This window comes from Rattus norvegicus, chromosome 17 (genome assembly GCF_021556685.1).
Source record: "Rattus norvegicus strain SHRSP/BbbUtx chromosome 17, alternate assembly SHRSP_T2T, whole genome shotgun sequence".
NCBI lineage: Eukaryota > Metazoa > Chordata > Mammalia > Rodentia > Muridae > Rattus > Rattus norvegicus.
Genome location: NC_141550.1, coordinates 50,662,593 through 50,687,866, shown reverse-complemented (window position 1 = coordinate 50,687,866; position 25,274 = coordinate 50,662,593). Strand labels below are relative to the sequence as shown.

Genomic DNA, 25,274 nt, shown 5'->3' with positions numbered 1-25,274 from the left:
TCATTCATCGGCCTGCTGCACAGTTCCCTTCTCAGAAACATAGATGCCATCCAAAAACTTTCTGATATTTTTGTTTTTAACTGTTTAACTGGCTTGCTTAATCAGAGCCGCTGAATTTGAAACAAGTTCAATATCATTTCCTTCAAGGATTAGTTCATCCTTCTGGGCTTGAGAGACAGAATAAGCCACCACACCTGTACTCATCCGAACCCTGCGGATGTATTTTTCATCCAAGAAATTTTGGATTTCAACCAAAGACCCATTCTCCTGAGTAACGACATTGATAGGGAAGTGAGCATACACAGACCTCATCTTGTAATGGAAGCCCAGTGTCATACCCTTGATCATGTTCTGAACACGACTGCAGATGGTTCTGACAGTGGCCAGTTCCTTTCCGTTACCCCACCACTTGTCAACACGGAGCCTTTTCTTTTTCTTTCCAAGAAGACTCAGCTCTACATTGATGTGATTGAAGTCCCTTCGCAGAGTTCCCTGGGGCCCTTCACAATGACTGTGCGCCCTTTCAGACTGATGTCGACATTTTCCGGAATGTTGACAGTCTGCTGAGAATGGTCTTCGTTCTCACAGTAGATGGGGCAAAGAGAGCCCTCCACAAACTTAAAACTGGAAACTACCTTACCATCCAGCTACACTGTCTTTGGATACATAAAATCCCCCACCCCTCACATTCACTGCTAAACTTACAGTGCAGACTCGGTTTCAGGAAATCTTGCTATTTACACTATGTCTCTATGCTCTTTACTCCAGATGTTGGCAAGACCATGATGAAGATGAACTGGCTGGAGCCAGTCACTTCAGTTAGAATAACAGCAGCACTGGAATCATCCTAAAGGTGTCAATCTTAAAATAGATAGTGGTACAAACCACCTCAATAAAGCAGCCTGTCATTCCACATGAGCTAGTTTCATTTTCTCCTCCAAATTTCTTTCAGTCCTTCCATCACACCACACTTCCCCAGGCACAAGGAAATGGTCTGTGCTCTCTTGGTGAACATGCATCAAAATGCTTATGGTTTCACTCCCATTTGACGGATGCCTCTGGAAACAACTGTCAAGCTCTCAATTAAGAATTAAAATCTAGAAATAATTTCTTTGTTTTATAGACAAGGAAAAGAATTGCATAAGACTTTTAATAAAAGACATTTAGAGATAATATGTACCTGTTTCTGGTAATGGTTGAAAACATGTGTCCAAAAGTCATTTCTTGATAAGGTTATTTAGAAAATGTAATATCCATACGATCAAATAAAGCACAGTAACTAAATGCTAAGTGGAAATTCATTCTCACCAAAGAAAAGAGAAGTGAGAAATCGGAGACCTTTCTCATCATACATTGAGTGATGTGCTATGGTGATTTTGGTGATGACCAATATAATTCTACCCCCATTCTTTTTCTCTCTTTGTCTAAACAATGTATATATTATCATTAATTTCTCAGTACAGTGTAGAGTTGCAACAAGATTATAAAATCAAAGCTAGTCAAACTCGAGAGATAATAATTGAGCTTCTATTTGGAAATGAATTAACTCTTAACTGAAAGTGTATTGAATAGAATCACCTACCTAGAGTACAACCATATTGTATTGATCCAGTGAATTAATTACTTGTTGATCTCCAAATATTCTATTCTACATTGAGAAATGATGCATATATTTAATGCATAACATGATGTTTCTATATAAGTAAATATTGACTAGTGATTCAAAAAATCAAGATAATTATCATCACCTGAAAGTTATGGGCAGGAGAGAGAGAGGGAGAGAGAGAGAGAGAGAGAGAGAGAGAGAGAGAGAGAGAGACAGAGAGAGAGAGGGAGAGAGAGAGAACTCAAGGAGAAGGTTACATTATGGGAAGAGGGACAGTAGTATACAAGTGAAATCGAGATGGAGAGAGAAATCATGGGGGATAAAGATTTTAACAGAGAGAGGAGTTAGAGAATGGGGAAGTGAGATAGGTGGAGGTAGGATTAATCAAAACAAGGTTGGTATATCAAAATCTACTGTCTGGTAGCTCAATTTAAAAATGTAAAAGAAAGAAAGACACACCAAAAGGCTAGCCAATGCCCATCAGAGATGTAATTGATCTGTCTCACATGTGTCATATTGCTATGTGAATTATTGATTATGGGGGAAAGCCGCCCTCAATATGGCCACATAGCTAGTTGTGGTGGATAACTAAGCCCTTTGGTTGAAAACACCATAAACCTTGAATTTAAGATATAGAGAAATTAAGCTGTAACCAAGCTCAAATCTTCTGCCTTATTGTCTAGCACATAAGGTATGATATGGGCTGTGAGGGGGCATGAGAATAAAATTATGATCTTATCAGGTTGGAAACTCTATGAAATGTAATACTAACCCATCAGGTAAGATATGCCTATTGGTGTAATAGTGGTGCAACCAATAAATTCCTTATTGGATCTGAGGCCTGCTTTACATCAGGGAATCATGTTGAGTATTGTAATACTGTGCCTACTGGCACACACACCACACAACTTGTATCCACCTAATAGTGAGCCATGGATAGGGAAAGAACAAGTCAATGCCACTTACTGCTAATTTATGGATAACAGATACCAGGAAATGGAGAGGCATAGTATCCAGTTACATACTCACTAGTAAACATGTCTGTCTATGATAAATAGAAGTGTTCTAAGTCCAGAGAAACATAAATGACCCTGTGGCTTAAATAGAAAATAAATGATCCTTAATTTGTGGGACACAAACAAAACAAAAAGTAATGAATGTAGGAAAGAGATTTGTAAAGATGGGAGAGGCCTGGTAAAAGTGGAAGGGAAGTAAGAGAGGGTGGAAGGGAGAGAGTAATAGATAAATGAATTTATTGTATAAATAAATTATCAAAGAATAAAAATTTTGATGACAAAGCAGAGCATTAAGATATACTTGTTGAGATAATTTCAAATTTAAAATACATCATTATTAGACAAACTTAGCAATAGGTAAAATGTGTTAATTTTTTTTTTTGGTGCTGCTACAAAGCACCATAACCAAAAGGTACTTATGCAAGAAAGAATTTATTTGGGTTTATAGTTTCGAAGGATAGCTTCCATAAAAGTATGTTAGAAAGCATAACACCAAGTGGCAGGCATTCTGGTAGGAACAGAACTTGACAGATCGCATCTTCAGCAACAGATATGAGATGGTGAGAGTAATCTGGGAGTAGACTGAAGCTATGGCTTCTCAAAGCCTATGCCCAGTGATGCACTTCCTCCAGCTAGGCTACATCACTTCTCCAAACAGTATCACCAACTGGGCACCACTTGTTCAATTAACTGAGCCTATGGGAGACATTTCTCATGCAAACCATCATAGACTCATTCATTTTATAGTTAAAGGTATCTTTGACCCAATCTCTCCTCTTACCCCTCTAACATCTTTGAAAAATTCATTTTGTTCCAAGTTCAACTACTTTTAACATCCCACAAGAAGCATATCATGCAATATTTGTCTTCCTGTGTCTATATTACTCCCTTTGGCACCAGGTAATCACAAATGGCAGGACTTCCTGTTTCTAAAGGACAAATAGTATTGCAATGTAAAAAAATCGATGGGTTAATTTTAACCTTCAATTTATTCTTTGATGGGTCAAGGCTGTTTCATATATTGGCTATTAGCATACAGTAAGTTTTTAATTCACCGAAAAAACAAATTGACATTCAAATGCTTGTTCACTTGAGAAAATGTTGTCTTGATCTTTCAGCCAATGGGAAATAGGATCACTATTTACACTGCTTTTGTGATAACTTTAGAAGTCAGCTCTGAATAGTTTCCTCCTTCTTGTTATTTTTAGTGCAAATAGATTGGGCTTTTACCCTTAGAGAACTGAGATTTGACTTGACATTTTGAAGTATTTAGAAAGTGGCTAATGATCATACATTGAATGGTGTGGATATAAAAATTGCTTGGGATATGAGGGGAAGGCTGGGTGAATTTTCCTAAATCATTTGAAATTTCGGCAAATTATAACATGTTTGGTCTGTTGTATTATTCAGTTGACTAGAATTAATATTTAGCTTGTAATTCGAAGAACCTGAGGTTGGAAGAAAAATATTTGAGGTTGGACTTTATTTGTGTGAAATTTCTTTTTATGAATTGTGAAGTCAGCATGAACACATGAGCTGAATTCTAATAACAACACTCGCTCCTCTCTTCCCACTGATTCTCTTCTCAGACCGTTTTCATGACCAAATGAATGGATCACAAGCAGTTATTTGTATTTTTACACATTTAATGTGTGTGTGTGTGTGTGTGTGTGTGTGTGTGTGTGTATGTGCCGGTGTGTGTGAAAATTCTACCGTGCATCTTCTGAGATGAGATCTATGCTCTAAATGCAGTTACTAAGTAAGGGCAAGTTTATCTTTCTTGTGGTCAGACATTTGATGTTAACTGCAGCAAGGAGGAAGAATGTTGACACTGCACAGAATGAAGCTGAATTGACTTTCCTAAGCTTATAGGACTCATGACTTTCCTGTTTACACAGGAATGATCAAAAGAAATCAGAACTAAGAGGCAATTTCTATAATTAATTGTTTTTATTGAAATGATATTTTTCTAGGAGTAGATTCTTCAAATGTCACAGTAGGCTTAAAGGGAAAAATGCAAGAGACAGGAAGGGATTAACTTGCTTTTCAGCTTTAGCATACCCACCCTCCCCCTCCCACATCAGAGTCCTGTTGGGGCTAAATTCTCAGGTAGTTATCTCTAAATCACAGAGCCCCATTTCTCTGTAGCTTCATATTTTGCTTAACTGCACTGTAACTCCAGTAAAAAACCAAAAATCAAACAACAACAAGAACAGCAAAAACAGAAAACAAACAAACAAAAAAAATAGAAATCATCATCAAATAAAACACACAAAAAGTTTTGTTTAACTTCCCTCCACTCTGTGCCTGGCACTATAATCTTTCCAATAACCCATTTCTCCTGGGAACAGCACTGCTCACCCTTCCATGGATCTGCAACTCAAACTCCCCCTTTAAACCAGACTAATATAGATGCAGATGTACACAGCCAAACATCAGACAGAGTATGGGGACCCCAATGGAGAAGTTAGGACAAGGACTGTAGGAGCTGAAGGGGTTTGCAATCCCATAGGAAGAACAAGAATATCAACCAACCCGACCCCCCAAAGCTCTCAGAGACTAAACCACCAACCAAAGAGTACACGTGGCAGGGGGTTGGAGGGGGGAACCCATGGCTCTAGCTGAATATGTAGCAGGGGATTGTGTTGTCTGGAATCATTGGGAGGGGAGTCCTTGGTCCTGTAGAGGCTAGATGACCCAGGATACAGGAATGCTGGGATGCTGAGACAGGATTTGGTGGGCAGGTGGGGGAGCACCCTCGTACAGGTGGGAGGGGATGTGGATTTATGGAGGGGAAACTGGGAAGGGGAATAACATATGAAATAAATAATATAATCAATAAAAAATGAAAAAAGAAAAGCATATTTTAGTTGGCTTACGATCAAGTGGATTTTGATAAGTCTTCTTAATATAATCCTTAGTTTTAGTGAACATTTTTATATGTGTAGGAAAATAAAATTATATATGTATCTTTTACCATGTATAAAAATTGATTCAAACCAAATTAAACACAAGAAGAGAAGACTTGCTACCCTAGATTATCTGAGGGAGGAATAAAGAAAATACTTCATGATGTTTAAATGCATAAAGATTTTTTTTTGTAGAGGGATTAAAGACACCAGCAACAAACCAAACCAAGATTATATTAAACTTTTAAAAATCCACAAATGATAGAGTGAAAAAAGTAATGAGACAACATGTAAAATAAGACATAATAATGTTTTACATCCATACTCTTATGTTTGCTGGTACAAATTTAATCTATACTATATACATGTTTATAGACATGAGGTTTGTTCCCTTTATCCCAGAGAGATTTGTAAGATTAGACATTATTTCATTTCTTAGATATTAGTTTTTCATCAGTGTAAGAAAATACCCGTCAGGAAACTTGAAGAGAAAAGAGGTTTACTCCACTCAGTTTGAGAAGTTGTGCCACATTGGAGCAGATGGCCAAGACTAGTTTTGGCAGAAGAAAGAAGTTGTGTGTCCACAGAGAAAGGCAGAAAGAAAGAGAAGTCGTTGGGGGATACTTTTGTGGTTGCTTTTGGTTTCCTACAGATAGTGGGACTATGTAGCCCTGATAAGCCTGGAACTTGCTATATGGACCAGGCTGGTCTCAAACGCAAAGAGATCAAACTCAAAGTGTTGATCATCTACTCGACCCTTTCTGGGGCAAGAGCTGTAGTCAATGGTACCTGACACTCCATTAATTCTTGCTTCCAGTAGCTTATGGTAAGCAGGAAAGCTGAGGTTTTATTGCATGGAACCTTTGGGAACAGTGAGAAGGTAAAAGATACCCCCCCTTTTTTTAACCAGAGGAAAAAATTTATTGTTACCTTCCAAAAAACCTAAATCCTCTTTGGTCCAAAATATATTTGCAAAATACAGAAGGGTACTATGGGAAAAGCAACCAATTGCTTACCTAGTATTTTATTTATTTGTTTGTTGTTTGTTTGTTTGTTTGTTTATTTATTATTTATTTATTATTGGATATTTTTATTTACATTTCAAATGTTATTCCCTTTACCAGTTTCCAGCCATAAGCCCCCTTCCCATCCCCCTTGCCTTCTTCTATAAGGGCCTTACCCAACCACCCTGACATTCTCTTACACTGGGGTGTCCGGCCTTGGCAGGACCAAAGGCTTCTCCTCCCAGTGGTGCCCAACAAGGCCATCCTCTGCTACATATGCAGCTGGAGCCATGGGTGTGTCTATGTGTATTCTTTGGGTAGTGGTTGAGTCCCTGGGAGCTCTGGTTGGTTGGTATTGTTGTTCTTATGGGGTTGAAAGCCCCTTCAGCTCCTTCAATCCTTTCTCTAATTCCTCCAATGGGGAACCCATTCTCATTTCAATGGTTTGTTGCTAGCAATTTCCTCTGTATTTGACATGCTCTGGCTGAGCCTTTCAGGGATGGCTATATCAGGCTCCTGTCAGCATGCATTTCTTGACTTCATCAATATTATCTAGTTTTGGTAGCTGTATATAAATGGGCTGTATACCCAGGTGGGACAGGTTCTGAATGGCTATCCCTTCAGTTCCTGCTCCAAACTTTGTCTCATAGCCCCTCCTATAAATATTTTTGTTCTCCCTTTTAAGAAGGACTGAAGCATCCACAATTTGTTCATCCTTCTTCTTGAGCTTGATGTGGTCTGTGGATTTTATCTTGGGTAATTCGGGCTTTTGGGCTAATATCTACTTATCAGTGAGTGCATACCATGTGTGTTTTTCTGTGATTGGGTTATCTCACTCTAGATGATATTTTCTAGTTCAATCGATTTGCCTATGAATTTCATGAAGTCATTGTTTTTGATAGCTGAGTAGTACTCCATTGTATAGATATACAACATTTTCTGTATCCCTTCCTCTGTTGAAGGGCATCTGCGTTCTTTCCAGTTTCTGGCTATTATAAATAAGGTTGATCTGAACATAGTGGAGCATGTGTCCTTGTTATATGTTGGAGTACCTTTGGGTATATGTCCAGGAGTAGTGTAGCTCAGACCTCAGGCAGTTCAATGTCCAATTTTCTGAGGAACCTCCAGATTGATTTCCAGAGTGGTTATACCGGCTGGCAATCCCATCAACAATGGAGGAGTGTTCCTCTTTCTCTACATCCTTGCAAGCATCTGCTGTCACCTGATTTTTTGATCTTAGGCATTATAACTGGTGTGAGGTAGAATCTCAGGGTTGTTTTGATTTGCATTTCCCTGATGACTAAGGATGTTGAACATTTCTTTAGGTGCTTCTCAGCCATTTGACATTCCTCAGCTGAGAATTCTTTGTTTAGCTCTGTATCCCATTTTTTAATAGGGTTATTTGGCTCTCTGGAGTCTAACTTCTTGAGTTCTTTGTATATTTTGGATATTAGACCTCTATCACATGTAGGATTAGTAAGGATCTTTTCCCAATTTGTTGGTTGCCATTTTGTCCTAATGACAGTGTCCTTTGCTTTACAGAAGCTTTGCAGTTTTATGAGGTCTCATATGTTGGTTCTTGAAAAGATACCCCTTTTAAGTCAGTAGCATAGGTTACATTTATAGTTTAGGCCTGGTTCCAAATGCACATGTCATGTCATAGAACTGTATCCCACAGATTGTTTAGTGATAGTCTTTGACAACTTTTATATCTTAGCTCACTGTGCCTTTCTTATTCTTGTTTTGACTTCTCGCACTTTCTGTAAATACAGTGTATCTACCCACATCACACATACTTGGTCATCACTGGCTCTGCAACAGTAGACTATTAAGTATTCTAAGTCACAACACAGGGTGGAACACTGTCACCCCTTTCATACAGCGATGTTCTTGAATAAGAGCTGTCATGGTGTGTAGCACGTCATAAACAGTATTTTTAACCATTTCTCACTTAGTCTTTACCTTATTTTGTGCCATTTAAATCAAAACTTCAATATAGTTGTGTATTTCCTCTAATGTATTTTTGTATTCTGATACCCACAGAACAGAGTTCCAGACGTTCAGCTGTTGAGCTGAAATATATGAAAACATCTAATTTTAATAGCTATTACTAGTGGATTCGCAAACCACTGCAAGTTATTTGCATTTCATATTTCTTTAACCATACCTATGCCATCAATATGTGTGAATACTGATCACTTTCAGGATTTCTGTCAGTTGTTAGTGAAAACTCTTCAGAGGCAGTTAGTTACTAAGTGGCCCTCAGTAGGTGGAGATAGGAGGGAGTGATGGTGAATCTTGATCCTTGGCTTGATTGTGGCTACTGAGGCAACCAGCTCTGTGGACTGAGCTGCTGCCTAGTTCTCAGGTTTTTCAGCATGCAGGCAGTTCTTAGACTACCCAGTGCCCGTTACTTTACCTCTCTTTGTTTATCTCTCTCTGTGTCCATTCCTCTCTCTCACTCTCTATCTATAGCTCTCTCTCACTCTCTCTCTCTCTCTCTCTCTCTCTCTCTCTCTCTATATATATATATATATATATATATATATATATATATATATATATAAAACTGAGAGATATGGAAATAATGTCTCCTTCCAACTTCCAAACCTCACAGGCATATTTCATTTTGAAAGTGAGTTTTTCACGAGTTCATTTATCAGCAAGCAACTGATAAAAATCTAACTCTTTCTCTAAGCCTGAAGTTCCCACTTGGGGGTTAATATCCATATGTAGGTGAGGGCAGGTGCACGATAAAGCAAGGTCTGTGATTGGACAGTGAAAAAGAAAGGTGGGATGAGAGAGATGGGACAGAGAGGACCAAGAGGGGAGAAGAAAGGAAGATGAAGGAAGAGGACGACCTAGATCTGTGTGGCTTTAAATGGTCACAGGTATCGAGGAATGTCTTATAAGTGATGGATAATTACACAGCAGAGAGCTAGCGAATGTTTCCTTAAGAGATGTTGATTACAAGAATGGTTGTATCAGTCTGCAATCCCACCAACAATGGAGGAGTGTTCTTCTTTCTCCACATCCTCCCCAGCATTTGCTGTCACCTGAGTTTTTGATCTTAGCCATTCTCACTGGTGTGAGGTGAAATCTCAGGGTTGTTTTGATTTGCATTTCCTTTATGACTAAAGATGTTGAACATTTCTTTAGGTGTTTCTCAGCCATTCGGCATTCCTCAGCTGTGATTTCTTTGTTTAACTCTGAACTCCATTTTTTAATAGGGTTATTTGTCTCCCTGTGGTCTAACTTTTTGAGTTCTTTGTATATTTTGGATATAAGCCCTCTATCAGTTGTAGGATTGGTAAAGATCTTTTCTCAATCTGCAGGTTGCTGTTTTGTCCTAACCACAGTGTCCTTTGCCTTACAGAAGCTTTGCAATTTTATGAAATCCCATTTGTCGATCCTTGATCTTAGAGCATAAGCCATTGGTGTTTTGTTCAGGAAATTTTCTCCAGTGCCCATGTGTTTGAGATGGTTCCCCACTTTTTCTTCTATTAGTTTGAGTGTATCTGGTTTGATGTGGAGGTCCTTGATCCACTTGGACTTAAGCTTTGTTCAGGGTGATAAGCATGGATCGATATGCATTCTTCTACATGCTGACCTCCAGTTGAACCAGCACCATTTGCTGAAAATGCTATCCATTTTCCATTTGATGGTTTTGGCTCCTTTGTCAAAAATCAAGTGATCATAGGTGTGTGTGTTCATTTCAGGGTCTTCAATTCTGTTCCATTGGTCTATCTGTCTGTCTCTGTACCAATACCATGCAGTTTTTATCACTATTGCTCTGTAATACTGCTTGAGTTCAGGGATAGTGATTCTCCCTGAAGTCCTTTTATTGTTGAGGATAGTTTTAGCTATCCTGGGTTTTTTGTTATTCCAGATGAATTTACAAATTGTTCTGTCTAACTCTTTGAAGAATTGGATTGGTATTTTGATGGGGATTGCATTGAATCTGTAGATCGCTTTTGGTAAGATGGTCATTTTTACTATATTAATCCTGGCAATCCATGAGCATGGGAGATCTTTCCATCTTCTGAGGTCTTCTTCAATTGCTTTCTTCAGTGTCTTGAAGTTCTTATTGTACCGATCTGTTACTTGCTTGGTTAAAGTCATACCAAGGTATTTAATACTATTTGGGACTATTATGAAGGGTGTCGTTTCCCTAATTTCTTTCTCGGCTTGTTTCTCTTTTGTGTAGAGGAAGGCTACTGATTTATTTGAATTAATTTTATATCCAGACACTTTGCTGAAGTTGTTTATCAGTTTTAGTAGTTCTCTAGTGGAACTTTTGGGATCACTTAAATATACTATCATATCATCTGCAAATAGTGATATTTTGACTTCTTCTTTTCCAATCTGTATCCCCTTGATCTCCTTTTTTCGTCTGATTGCTGTGCCTAGAACTTCAAGAACTATATTGAATAAGTAGGGAGAGAGTGGGCAGCCTTGTGTAGTCCCTGATTTTAGTGAGATTGCTTCAAGTTAATCTCCATTTAGTTTAATGTTAGTGACTGGTTTGCTGTATATGGCTTTTACTATGTTTAGGTATGGGCCTTGAATTCCTATTCTTTCCAGGACTTTTATCATGAAGGGGCGTTGAATTTTGTCAAATGCTTTCTCAGCATCTAATGAAATGACCATGTGATTTTGTTCTTTCAGTTTGTTTATATAATGGATCACGTTGATGGTTTTCTGTCTATTAAACCATCCCTGCATGCCTGGGATGAAGCCTACTTGTTCATGGTGGATGACTGTTTTGATGTGCTCTTGGATTCGGTTTGCCAGAATTTTATTGAGTATATTTGCATCAATATTCATAAGGGAAATGGGTCTGAAGTTCTCTTTCTTTGTTGGGTCTTTGTGTGGTTTAGGTATAAGAGTAATTGTGGCTTCATAGAAGGAATTCAGTAGTGCTCCATCTGTTTCAATTTTGTGGAATAGTTTGGATAGTATTGGTATGAGGTCTTCTATGAAGGTCTGATAGGTCTCTGCACTAAACCCGTCTGGACCTGGGCTCTTTTTGGTTGGGAGACCTTTAATGACTGCTTCTATTTTGTTAAGAGTTATGGGTTGTTGGACATTGAACTATCTGAGGACCCGCTATACCTGTCTTGGACATATACCCAAAAGATGCCCTAACATATAACAAAGACACATGCTCCACTATGTTCATAGCAGCCTTATTTATAATAGCCAGAAGGTGGAAAGAACCCAGATGCCCTTCAACAGAGGAATGGATACAGAAAATGTGGTACATCTACACAATTGAATATTACTCACCTCTCAAAAGCAATGACTTTATGAAATTCGTAGGCAAATGGAGGGAACTGGAAAATATCATCCTGAGTGAGGTAACCCAATCACAGAAAAACACACATGGTATGCACTCATTGATAAGTGGATATTAGCCCAAATGCTTGAATTTCCATAGATGCACAGAACACATGAAACTCAAGAGGGATGACCAAAATGCGAATGCTTCACTCCTTCTTTAAAAGGGGAACAAGAATACCCTTGGCAGGGAATAGAGAGGCAAAGATTAAAACAGAGGCAGAAGGAACACCCATTCAGAGACTGCCCCACATGTGGCCCATACATATACAGTCACCCAATTAGACAAGATGGATGAAGCAAAGTAGGGCAGGCCGACAGGAACCAGATGTAGATCTCTCCTGAGAGACACAGCCAGAATACAGCAAATACATAGGCGAATGCCAGCAGCAAACCACTGAACTGAGAACGGGACCCCCGTTGAAGGAATCAGAGAAAGGACTGGAGACCCCATATGAACAACAATGCCAACCAACCAGAGCTTCCAGGGACTAAGTCACTACCCAAAGACTATACCCTGGGCTCCAACCTCATAGGTAGCAATGAATAGCCTAGTAAGAGCACCAGTGGAAGGGGAAGCCCTTGGTCCTGCTAAGACTGAACCCCCAGTGGACATGATTGTTGCGGGGAGGGCGGTAATGGGGGGGGTTGGGAGGGGAACAGCCATATAGAAGGGGAGTGGGAGGGGCTAGGGGGATGTTGGCCCGGAAACCGGGAAAGGCAATAACAATCGAAATGTAAAATAGAAATACTCAAGTTAATAAAGATAAAAAAAAAAAAACCCAAGATGTTGATTAGAGTATGATTTAATTCAAAGACTGGTTTATTTGCTTTTGGAATAGATTTATATACAGAGTTTTTCTGAATCACATGGGAAATTTTGCCCGCAGTTTGGAACTAAGATAGGAAAAAGAGAATTTTGTGGCTCCAGGTTGAGAGCATAACAGATAGATGGTATACTGAATTCTACAGGAAACTCATATTCTTTGTTCGTGGGCTCCATGAAAATTTTGGGTTAATTTCCTAACATGACAGACTAGAAAAAGCCTAAGAATAGGCTCATATAGGATTTTAGTTTATTTCATTTTCTTTGGATTGTTTTAATTTTCAAAATGGGTGTGATTTTGAATTTTGTGGTTATATTATTTCTTTGGGTGAGAATGCAAGATACAAGCTTTTCTGGTTGCCGACTAAAGGATATGTTGATTTGGGGGAAAGGTTTTGTCTTTGAGTTTTTAGAAATGGTGATTAGATTCCACAGCTATATAGATCAGATTTGATAGAGGGAGATCCCCAGAAGATCTAGATTCAAGAGAATAAAACCAAAAAGGAACAGAATTTTATCTTAACCAGTCTGTATTCCCGACATGGACCTATACAGTCCATACACATATCTTGATGATACGAAAGTTTGTTTTGAGATTTATATATTACAGAGTGTACAGCTTTGGTCAGTCTCATCATCAGATGTGCGGAAGTGACCTGCTTGAACTCCTGATTCAATTGAACAAAAATTGTTGATGTGGCCTTCTTAAGTCCAAGCAACTCTCCCATTTCCCCTACCCCCCTCTCGATGCCTATGTACAGCTTGAAGAAATTATGAAGAATTGTTGACCTAGTTCACAAAACTTTGGGAGGGTGGAGGTGGTTATTCTAGGGTTGTCTTTCTGGAGAAATTAGAAATGGTCAAAATTGAAGAGGGAAGAATTAGCTAAAATTTATTATACAGCCATAATCTCTCATTTGGTAGAAATCCTTATAATCATTACTAAGTTGAATCTATAATTTCTTACTTTGGTACAGAATTTGTTTTGATTGAGAATCAGGTTTTCCTCTATTGTTACAAAATTTTAAAAGTAGAAGGTTAGATTTGATCCTTCTATTAATGCCATTACAAACTGTCTTTAGATGATTAAGCAAGGGCCAGATAGCAAATTCTTGGCTCAGAGTTAATTGCTAGGGGTGCTTGCTAGATATTTTATTTAGAATATAAATAGTAGTAGAATATAAATGACAGTAGATAACAGACACTAATTCAGATTACTTTACATAGATAGTTTTCAAAAATGCCAGAAATGCACAGAATGTGACATTTGACATTACCTATCATTTGTTGAGACATATGTGCTCCTAATGGTTCTCCTTTCAAGGATTCAAAGAAGAAACTAAGCATCCACCTTCAGGTGAAGTTATACATCACAGCAAGGTAGCCAGTGGGCAGACATTGCCTATTTCATTTACAAACAAAATACCATCAAGAAAAAGGACACACCATGCGGAATAGTCAGCTAATAATCTTTGCCAAGTCAGGGTAATTCGTCCTTCAAAATTCTTTATTACAAAGGTCTGCCAGATGATCCTGGGCCAGAAGACTGAAGACTGACACCCCAACTACCTGACCTACAGGGGCTGTATAGGTAGGCAGCTGTCTCTACAACTTGTCTCAGTTCTGGAAACTGTGTTAGGTTTCCTATATTTTCAGATAATATTGATTTTTTTCAGATTTCTAATGGGGTTGAAGACTAGTTATAGCCTCATAGCCTGTGTAGTCTGTTTAACATTGAGAAAGCATATTTAATTGGTTAGTTTTCAGATAGCATACAAGCTACCCAGGCTATAACATACAGAATTTAAGCCTTGCTTAAGTTAGGATAAGTAACAATGTGTTCTATTTAATTGAAAAAAAATGATGAACTTGGTGTTAGGCATTTTTATACTTTATAAATTACAGAATGGTAATAGTTATGCTCAGTTTATATTTGAGAGGAAAGAGTCTTTTAACTGGACAAAAAGAGAGGAAATGTGGGGTAATGTTTATATGCAGGTGAGGGCAGGCACAAGATAAGGCAAGGCCTGTGATTGATCAGTGAAAGAGAAAGGCAGGCTGAGAATTTTAGAGATGGGACAGAGAAGATAGAGAGGGGAGAAGAAAGGTAGATGAAGGAGGAGACGTTTGACCCAGATCCATGTGATTTTAAATAGCACAGGTAGCTATGATTATCTTATTTTTTTTAACATTTTAATGACATTTTAATTTTATTTACTCCCTCAATATTTCTAACCAATGTCCCATTAGAATTACAGCTTGTCTCAAATCAGCTATTTCACTGTCTCACTATATGTTCTTTTCTGTAGAGTCTAAAGTTCTGTAGAATGCCTATGCCAGTCTCTAATTAACCGGCAGTTTTAATGTCTTTATGAAATGCCAGTCCAGCTGTAGCAGCAGTGACAGTTAATGCAATTATTCCCAGAATTACAGCAACAATCAGTCCAACCATCCAATGAGTACTTCTTAATATTCTTTCAAGGAGCTTCTGTACTAGAATCATCACAGGTTGAGTCTTGCTATGACCTTGACACCTTCACCAGTGTCCAGACTGCTGGACTTGCTCTAAGGATGTACAAATTTCAGAAGTTATAGCTAAAGACATATTAGTATTAACATAAGTATGAAGAATACAGAGTTCACAAATGATACTATAATTATTAGGGTGCCACTATACAGACCTTTTCAGTAACAAATAGGTACACACACTGCAAACGATTGACTTTAATTTAAACTAAAAGACAAAGCATACTTACTGTATACTTTGTACACAAAGTAGGACTTACTATCATTAATGTTTACTTTTCCTTTCCATGCTTTAAAGGGGCAAAAGGCACTTGCTAATTTCCACAAATTAGTTTACTGAATTGTAAAATTTCAAGAGAGGCTTTGACATTCCAACTCCATGTCATTCAATAAGTTCATAAACAATAAAACTAATTTCCACAGTTTCATTTAAATTATACCACTGCTATCTCAATTCTTGGTGAGAATATTTTTCTGGAACCTATAACAGCTCCAATCAAAGACTTCTCAGTGGGAGACATTAGCAAGCATGGAGGGTTCTCACTTTTATATTGTTGACAATATATCCAGCTAGATTCCTTGTTGGTAACCCACATCTCACAAAATCTCTTTCTCTTAAAGCCAGATGCATAAAGCATACAAAATTTATTATGAAAATCCTGGGTAGTATTAACTATAGATAACCACACTTTGGAAAGTTGTATTTAAACATTGAGTTCCATTACCCATATGTCTTAATTAGGGTTTAACTGCTGTGAACAGACACCATGACCAAGGCAATTCTTATAAAGGACAACATTTAATTGGGGCTCACTTACAGGTTGAGAGGTTCAGTCCATTATCATCACGTAATGAGTATAGCAGCATCCAGGCAGACATGGTGCAGGAAGAGATGAGAGTTTTACATCTTCATCTGAAGGCTGCTAGTGGAAGACTTACTTCCAGGCAGCTAGAGTGAGGGTCTTAAGCCCATGACCATAGTGATACACCTATTCCAAGAAGGCCATACCTCCTAACAGTGCCACTCCCTGCATATACTGACCATCACACCATACAAATAGGAATTCTCTTGCACTCCCAGAGTATAAGTTTTGATGTCCTTACCCTCCTCCATAGGTTTTAGCAGGTCCTCAGTGATGATAAGGACTAGGTAGCCAAGAAAATCCATTAACTATCACAGGGGTATTCATATCTCCTCAACTTACTCCTATGTTAAGTGGAGGATTAGGAATATAGGTCCAATGTGTATGGTTGGTCCCTGTTATGTGTTACCTTAACAGTTACCACAAACAGCATAGCAGGGAACAAAGTTCTAGCATTACAAGGTTCTCTTGGCCAATCAACTTATTCTTTCCTCTTTATCAGACAATTTCTTAAGCTGTCTGCAAGTAGGAAGATCAACAATATATTTCAAGTGCTTTCATATGATTATCTTATAAGGGATAGATAATTATAGGACAATTTGTCTTATCTAGATGGGCAGTTTATATCAATATCAATTGCCTCTGAGTTTATTGTGTGAACATTTTGTGAGGTAAGAATTTACTGATACAAATCTGATTGATAAATTACAAGCCTGTAGACTTTTGATTTCACTGGGGCACAGGGATTTGTGACAGCTAACTGCGAGATAGGCAGTCATTGCATGGGGTTGGCATGGCAGAAACCCAGCCTGGGAACATAGTGAGTCAGGTAGAAACATTTTGAGAACAAAGGGTCAGAGATTCTGTCAAGATGAGAACACCTCACTGGTGCCATGTGGCCCACCAGTGCACAGCATAGTGTGGAATGGTAAATCCATTTTTTATTATTTCATGCTACACCCACTCTCTGACCCTAAAGTTGTTACAAAAGAGATGCAACAACAGTGACATCAAGGTCCGGAGTGGATTCTCCTTTAAGTTATTATGGTGAATATATTATGGGCATGCTGTGGAATGTTAATCCTGAAGGTATGAGGTTGGCACCCCCAGACTCTTATATCCTATTTCTAAAGTGGCAATGCCTGTACCACCTTTCTTACCTATAAATTTAACTTGCTAGTCTCCTTACTAATGTGAACTTATTTCTAATTGACGAGTACAGTGCTATTTTGGAGATTTAGATCTTGTAATTTAAAGTACTGTTTGCGTTTGCTTCACAGATGTGAGCACTAAACAGTCTCTTACAGTGGAATGAGTTTGCTATGTCAAGAATCCTTGAATGTTAGCTAATGAAAACACAAAATATCTCTTGATCAGTGTGAAATAGAGATAGTTCATTGTAAGGCAAATAAATGACCTGGGACATGGATTAGATCGTCCTAAATGATTTGTTTCACTGTGGAGGAGGTTAAATGCATTTTTGTAGTCACAGTATAACTCACAAGTCAATACACTTGCCAAATACATTGGTGGGAATGCCAGCAGGTGGGTTCCTGCAGCCTGGTTGGGGCTTTGCTATGGGTTTCTATGCTGTCTGCTGACTTTCTCAGCTTTTGTTTAGTGGTACTGGTACTCTGCTAAGTTAATGGATTCCAAAACTTTTACCTAATATTCCAAGACAAAACTTGAGGTTGGCAATGCATGGTTATGGAGGGAGTGCTCAAAATTGAGTATGGTTCTTGCTCTGCAACATCTACTCTCTCTATAGCTGCCATGTTCTAATCTTCCGGATGGTCTGCAGAATCCTCAACACACATGAGGGTTTTATTTCTTCTGTGGAATTTAAGTTCACATTAAGTCCTCAATTACAAGTCAAAGGTAACACACACATAGCATATTGCTCATAGTGAATACTTTAAATATAATAAGGACAGTATTGTTGGTACAAGTCTGTAACTCGTTTTTCCTACATTTACAAAAAGCAAATGGAAACAAAAGGGAAAATACATTTCTCTATTTTAGTAAATATTTAAAGTCATGGTAGTGTCACCTCTGATAACCAGAGCTATAGGATGGGAAGGTAAGAAAGAGAGAGCAGAGGGAGCAATAGTTGGAATGTCCATGAACTCATGAGCCCTAGTAAAACATGTAAAAAGAGTGGTTTATGAATATTATGTTTGCCACTATGAGCAAATACAAACAATGGACAATGCCATTTCCTGTGTTTGTTGTATTTTCCTCCCTGAAGACATTCACTTAGGATTTAAAATACTCAGGGGTTTACTTTAGGTGGTGGTAATAAATACATGTTTTCACAGCCCATTTTATAGTTCAAGTAAGAGTCTGAAAACAGAGCTAGAATTTGGAAATAGCTCAAGGGATACCTTTAATTATTGAACTAAAAATGTAAGATTAATTTGAAAAGCATCTGTGGGAATACATGGGTAAAATAGCTCCCCAGGGATGAGGGAATGGCTTTGAATACCATCCATTCAGTTGTTTTGGTTTCAGACAGTGATCGGAGCTGGTTATGGTCACTGCCACTTTGATAAATGACTTTCCCATCATATTCTCATTTTGTGGGTTTCGGTCAGACATCATATTGTAACTTGGTTGGTGTGGAGGCTTGTGCTTTACTGTATTTTTAGAACATTTAGACTATTTAGAAAGTTTACATAATTCTGGTCACAGTGACTAAGGTGACTAGGGTTAAAAGCAGACAGATTTGACAAAGGAAAATTTTTTAGCATTAGAATAGGGTGACACTTACCAGTGTGTCATTCAAAGCCATTGACTTCAGTGCTTATGCAAAAAAAAGGTGCCCTTGAAGAAGAGAAAGCATTGCCACTTTCCCTGCTGTTTGTAGGAATGTAATGCTCCGAAAGACAAAGGAAAGAGACATCTACTTGATGTCATGCAGAATTTCTTGTGTTTTGCTAACTCTGAGGAATCCATATCAGCTCATGTAGAGGAGTGCATGCCCTTGTCATTGAAAAGTGAGACAGGCTGAGAAAGAAATTAGGGAAACAACACCCTTCACAATAAATAGTCACAAATAACATAAAATACCTCAGTGTCACTCTAACCATGCAAATGAAAGATCAGTATGACAAGAACTTCAAGTCTCTGAAGAAAGAAACAGAAGAAGATCTCAGAAGATGGAAAGATCTCCCATGCTCATGGAATGGCATGATTAATATTGTAAAATGGCCATCTTGCTAAAAGGAATCTGCAATTTCAGTGCAATGCTCATCAAAATTCCAACTCAATTCTTCATAGAGTTAGAAAGAGCAATTTTCACATTCATTTGCAATAACAAAAAACCCAGGATGGTGAAAACTATCCTCAATAAGAAAAGAACTTCTGGGGAAACCAGAATTTCTGATCTCAAGCTGTATTACATAGCAATAATGATAAAAAACTATATGGTATTGGTATAGAGACAGGAAGGTTGATCAATGGAATAGAATTGAAGACCCAGAAATGAACCCAAACACCTCTGATCACTTTATTTTTGACAACGGAGCTAAAACCATCTAGTGGAAAAAAGACAGCATTTTCAACAAATGGTGCTGGTTCAACTGGAGGTCAGCATGTAGAAGAATGCAAATCGATCCATTCTTATCTCCCTGTACAAAGCTCAAGTCCAGGTGGATCAAGGACTACCACATAAAACCAGATACACTCAAGCTAATAGAAAAGAAAGTAAGGAAGAGCCTCGAACACATGGGCACTGAGGAAAATATCCTGAACAGAACATCAATGGCTTATGCTATAAGATCAAGAATCGACAAATGGAACCTCATAAAATTGCAAAGCTTCTGTAAGGCAAAGGGCACTGGCATTAGGACAACATGGCAAACAACAGATTGGGAAACGATTTTTCCAATCCTATATCTGATAGAGGGATAATATCCAATATATACAAAGAACTCAAGCAGTTAGATTCTAGAGAATCAAATAATCCTATTAAAAAATGGGGTAGAGAGATAAACAAAGAATTCTCAGCTGAGGAATATCAAATGGCTGAGAAGCACCTAAAGAAATGCTCAACATCTTTAGTCATCAGGGAAATGCGAATCAAAACAACCCCGAGATTCTTCCTCACTCCAGTCAGAATGGCTAAGATCAAAAATTCAGGTGACAGCAGATGCTTGCAAGGATGTGGAGAAAGAGGAACACTCCCCCATTGTTGATGTGATTGCAAGCTGGTACAACCACTCTGGAAATCAGACTGGCAGTTCCTCAGAAAAATTTGACATACTACTACCTGATGACCCAGCCATACCACTCCTGTGCATATACCCAAAAGATGCTCCAATGTATATCAAGGACGCATGCTCCACTATGTTCATAGCAGCCTTATTTATAATAACTAGAAGCTGGAAAGAACCCAGATGCCCTTCAACAGAGGAATGGATACAGAAAATGTGGTACATCTACTCAGCTATCAAAAACAATGACTTCATGAAATTCATAGGCAAATGGATGGAACTAGAAAATATCATTCTGAGTGGGGTAACACAATCACAAAAACCATACATGGTATGCACTCACTGAGAAGTGGATACTAGCCTAAAACTTGAATTACCAAAGATACAATTCAGATACCACATGAAGCTCAAGAAGAAGGAGGACCAAAATGTGGATGCTTCAGTCCTTCTTAGATGGGGGAACTAAGATATTCATATGAGGGGGTATGGAGTCAAAGTTTGGAGCAGAGACTATAGGAATGGCCATTCAAAGCCTGCCCCACTTGGGGATCCAGCGCATATACATACAGCCACTGAACCCAGACAATATTGCTGATGCCAAGAAGTGCATGCTGACAGGAACTTGATAGAGCTGTCTCCTGAAGAGGCTCTGCCAGACCATGACAAATATAGAGGTGAATGCTCGCAGCCTACCATGGAAATGAGAATGGCGTCCCCATCGGAGGAGTTAGAGAGAGGATTGAAGAACCTGAAGGGATTTGCAACCCCATAAGAACAACAATATCAACCAATCAGAACTCCCAGGAACTAAACCACCATCGAAAAATTACACAAGGACAGATCTATGGCTCTACCTGCATATGTAGCAGAGGATGGCCTGAGTACCACTGGGAGGAGAAGCCCTTGGTCTTGCCAAGGCTGGACTCCCCTCCAGTGTAGAGGAATATGAGGTTGGGGAGGCGGGAAGGGGTTCGGTCGAGAATACATACCCTCCTAGAAGCAGGGGGAGGGGTGATGGGACAGGGGAGTTATGGAAAGGGAAACTTGGAGAGGGGATAACATTTGAAATGTAAATTAAAAATATCCAATAAAAAATAAAAAAGAAAAGTGAGACATGGTGAAGCAGAAGTGGGTGGGTGGGGAACACCCTTATAGAAGCCGGGGAGTGGGGATGTGATGGGGGTTGTGGAGGGGAATCCGGGAAAGGGGATAACATTTGAAATGTACATAAATAAACTATCCAATAAAAACAAAACAAAAGACAAGTAAAAAACGGTAGAAAGGAAATGCAATGTACAAACCATGCAGATGAACTGTGCAATGTTAGAAATGCTCAGGTTTAAATTGGACATTGAACTGTCTGAGGATCCAGCTATACCTTTCTTGGGCATATACCCAAAAGATGCCCCAACATATAAAAAAGACACGTGCTCCACTATGTTCATAGCAGCCTTATTTATAATAGCCAGAAGCTGGAAAGAACCCAGATGCCCTTCAACAGAGGAATGGATACAGAAAATGTGGTACATCTACACAATGGAATATTACTCACCTCTCAAAAACAATGACTTTATGAAATTCGTAGGCAAATGGATGGAACTGGAAAAAACCATCCTGAGTGAGGTAACCCAATCACAGAAAAACACACATGGTATGCACTCATTGATAAGTGGCTATTAGCCCAAATGCTTGAATTACCCTAGATGCCTAGAACACATGAAACTCAAGAGGGATGATCAAAATGTGAATACTCCACTCCTTCTTTAAAAGGGCAACAAGAATACCCTTGGCAGGGAAAAGAGAGGCAAAGATTAAAACAGACACAGAAGGAACACCCATTCAGAGCCTGCCCCACATGTGGCCCATACATATACAGTCACCCAATTAGACAAGATGGATGAAGCAAAGAAGTGCAGGCCGACAGGAACCAGATGTAGATCTCTCCTGAGAGACACAGCCAGAATACAGCAAATACATAGGCGAATGCCAGCAGCAAACCACTGAACTGAGAACAGGACCCCCGTTGAAGGAATCAGAGAAAGAACTGGAAAGCTTAAAGGGGCTTGAGACCCCATATGAACAACAATGCCAAGCAACCAGAGTTTCCAGGGACTAAGCTACTACCTAAAGACTATACATGGACTGACCCTGGACTCTGACCTCTTAGGTAGCATTGAATATCCTAGTAAGATCACCAGTGTAAGGGGAACCCCTGGGTCCTGCTAAGACTGAACCCCCAGTGAACTAGATTGTTGGGGGGAGGGCGGCAATGGGGGGAGGATGGGGAGGGGAACACCCATAAAGAAGGGCAGGGGGAGGGGTTGGGGGATGTTGGCCCGGAAACCGGGAAAGGGAATAACACTCGAAATGTAGATAAGAAATACTCAAGTTAATAAAAAAATTTCCATAAATAAATAAACAAACAAATGAAAAAAGAAAAAAAAAGAAATGCTCAGGTTTGCAAACTGCCCCACAAGGCATCTCCCCATGTTCCTTAAACTGAAAAGACTGTCAGCAAAATACCTGAGAGTTACATATTACAACATGAATCTGTACTAGAGTCAAAGGAAGAACAATAAATGTATTTTCACTTGGAAAGAAGAAGGAGAGAGAGAGAGAGAGAGAGAGAGAGAGAGAGAGAGAGAGAGAGAGAGAGAGAGAGAGAGAGAGAGGTGAACCACATGAGAAAAGAAAAATAGAAGAACTGGGATAGATGTGCTATGTCAGATACCATTGTGACTGCTGGGCCAGGAAGGGCTCCTCAGTGTTGTTCTAAATTGAGTTTAAGGGTCTAGACATTTTAACGCCCATTCATCAACGGTTAAATGTGAACTCTTTCTAAAACGGAACACAACAGTGGATAAAGCAGGTTGTATCAGCCAGAAACACTTCTCATTTGATCAACTGTCAGGGGTTAGCACTTCCGACAACTTGGAAAATGAATGCTGAAGTGGGTGTCTTGGTTTGAGTTGGTACAGGAAAAATGCCATCAACTGGATGACTACAAAGCAGAAATTTACTTCACACTTATGGAGACTTAGACGATACTGACGTAAGGTTCCCAGTGAACGCTTTCTTTCTGAATTATAGATGACTGATTTCATCATTTTTTCAAGTTACAGGAAAAAAGATAGGCAAGTTCTTTTTTGTATTTTTGTGTAGGCATGTTATCTCATTCGTAAAAGATCCACATTCATGAACTGATTGATTATGAATGTCCCTACCTCTTCACTGTAGTACCTTGGGTTTTCATGTTCTAAGACTCTGACTACCATGCCACCCAGAACATTGTTCCTGAAGTTGCTTTTTGTTTGTTTGTTTGTTTTATTGTATCAATTGGGTAAGTGTATGTCAAAAGATGATCCAGTGGTTCATCTATAGGCCAAACTTATTTTTCCTTGCCTGTAAACTATAACTGAAATCCTGGGTCTTCCTGGTGCTCTGGGGTGACAATACATTATCCCTTTGCATTGTCAGCTTTTCTCTATCACAGGGGTTCTTCAGGGACTGACCAATGGCTATAGCTTCAGCTCAGTTAAATTCTGTCTTCCCAATAGAGTGAAGCATTCCCTACCCTTTCAGTCCTGCAATTCAACCTGTTTATGTTCCATAAAATCCTCTTTGCACTAATTGCCAAGAATAATTGCTAATTGTTCTTGGGGAATATGCAAACTGCAGGCTCAGGAAAGGTTCTATTGCTGTGAGGTTGGCCATCTTGTAGCTGCAGGAACCAGATCAGTGTTTTGGACTCAGAGCTTTGGTTTCAAGATGAATTCATTCTTGAGGTCATTACACTGGTACTTAGTGAGTCGGTGGATTGGATGGTTGAGGTCAACTGGTTATGTACTTCAGTTTATTTTGTATTTAGCATTTTTGTATCTTCCCTGCTGGTATCAATGTTTTTCTTCAGATTAAATGAACAAGAAAAAAGTTATACGAATTACCCAGTATACAATTTTAAATCCAAGGTGAGAAAAAATAGCCTCTGCTTTGATTCATTGGACCTTGCATTTGGTTTGGACAGAAGCATTTTTATTACCCTGCTGCTATATGCTCCTACTCTAACCATTTGTCACTTTGAATCTCTGCATTAAAAGCCAACTCAGTCTTTTTGCCCAGCAGTCCTCAATATCCTTGGGTTTTCCACTTTCCCATTGGCAAAGACTTAAAATCCATTGCAGACATTTATGGAAATGACAACTGTGTGCTGTGATGTCGTAGGGTCCTCAATTCCATCTCTGCTTATGCTCGATAGGTTTGGGTAAAAAAAGCTTCCATTTCCTGGACCACTATAGATATTATTACACTCTAATAAACATCTTTGCTACTCGTGGTTGCCTCTCTAGGCCATTGTTTATTGTGATGCAAATGCCTACCTAGATTTGTGTGACTAAGCCAGCCTCTTGGTCTCTACTGTTTGGAGATGTTTCTGTAGTGAAAACTCCAGTCTTAGCAAAGCAAGAATCTTAGTAATGCTGGTGCATATTTCATGAGAACCCATTATTCTAATACAGTGAGTACCTATGTGACTCTTCTTTTTTCTTTTTTTTTTTCTTCTTTTTTCTTTTTTTTGGAGCTGGGGACCGAACCCAGGGCCTTGCGCTTGGTAGGCAAGCGCTCTACCACCGAGCTAAATCCCCAACCCCTATGACTCTTCTTTATAGTAGAGATTTTTAACTGATAGCTTTAGCCCAGCCTTCCACAGTATATCCACTCTGGAATGCCTAATTCTCTGAACTTTTCCATTCCTTTCTCCTTTCCAGTCATGGAATTCTGAACTTTTTATTTTACTTGATGGTGCCATTGATTGTTCCAAGCATCCAAGAGCAATTCTAAGAACATGCTGATTGCTTCTTGGAGATTTCAAGATTGAATAGTGAAATGTAGAGACGTATTTTCAAATGAAAGCAAGACAAACTGTCCCTTATCCAAATTAGGCTCTGAACGACTTGAACCAGAGCCTTCAGAAT

The 25,274-nt window shown here is 38.9% G+C and overlaps 1 pseudogene; it reads right to left on the bottom strand.

Moving 5' to 3' along the window:
- LOC148000165 (large ribosomal subunit protein uL6 pseudogene) lies at window positions 1-23,411 on the bottom strand (annotated as a pseudogene).
- Between the last annotated feature and the right edge of the window lie 1,863 nt (window positions 23,412-25,274).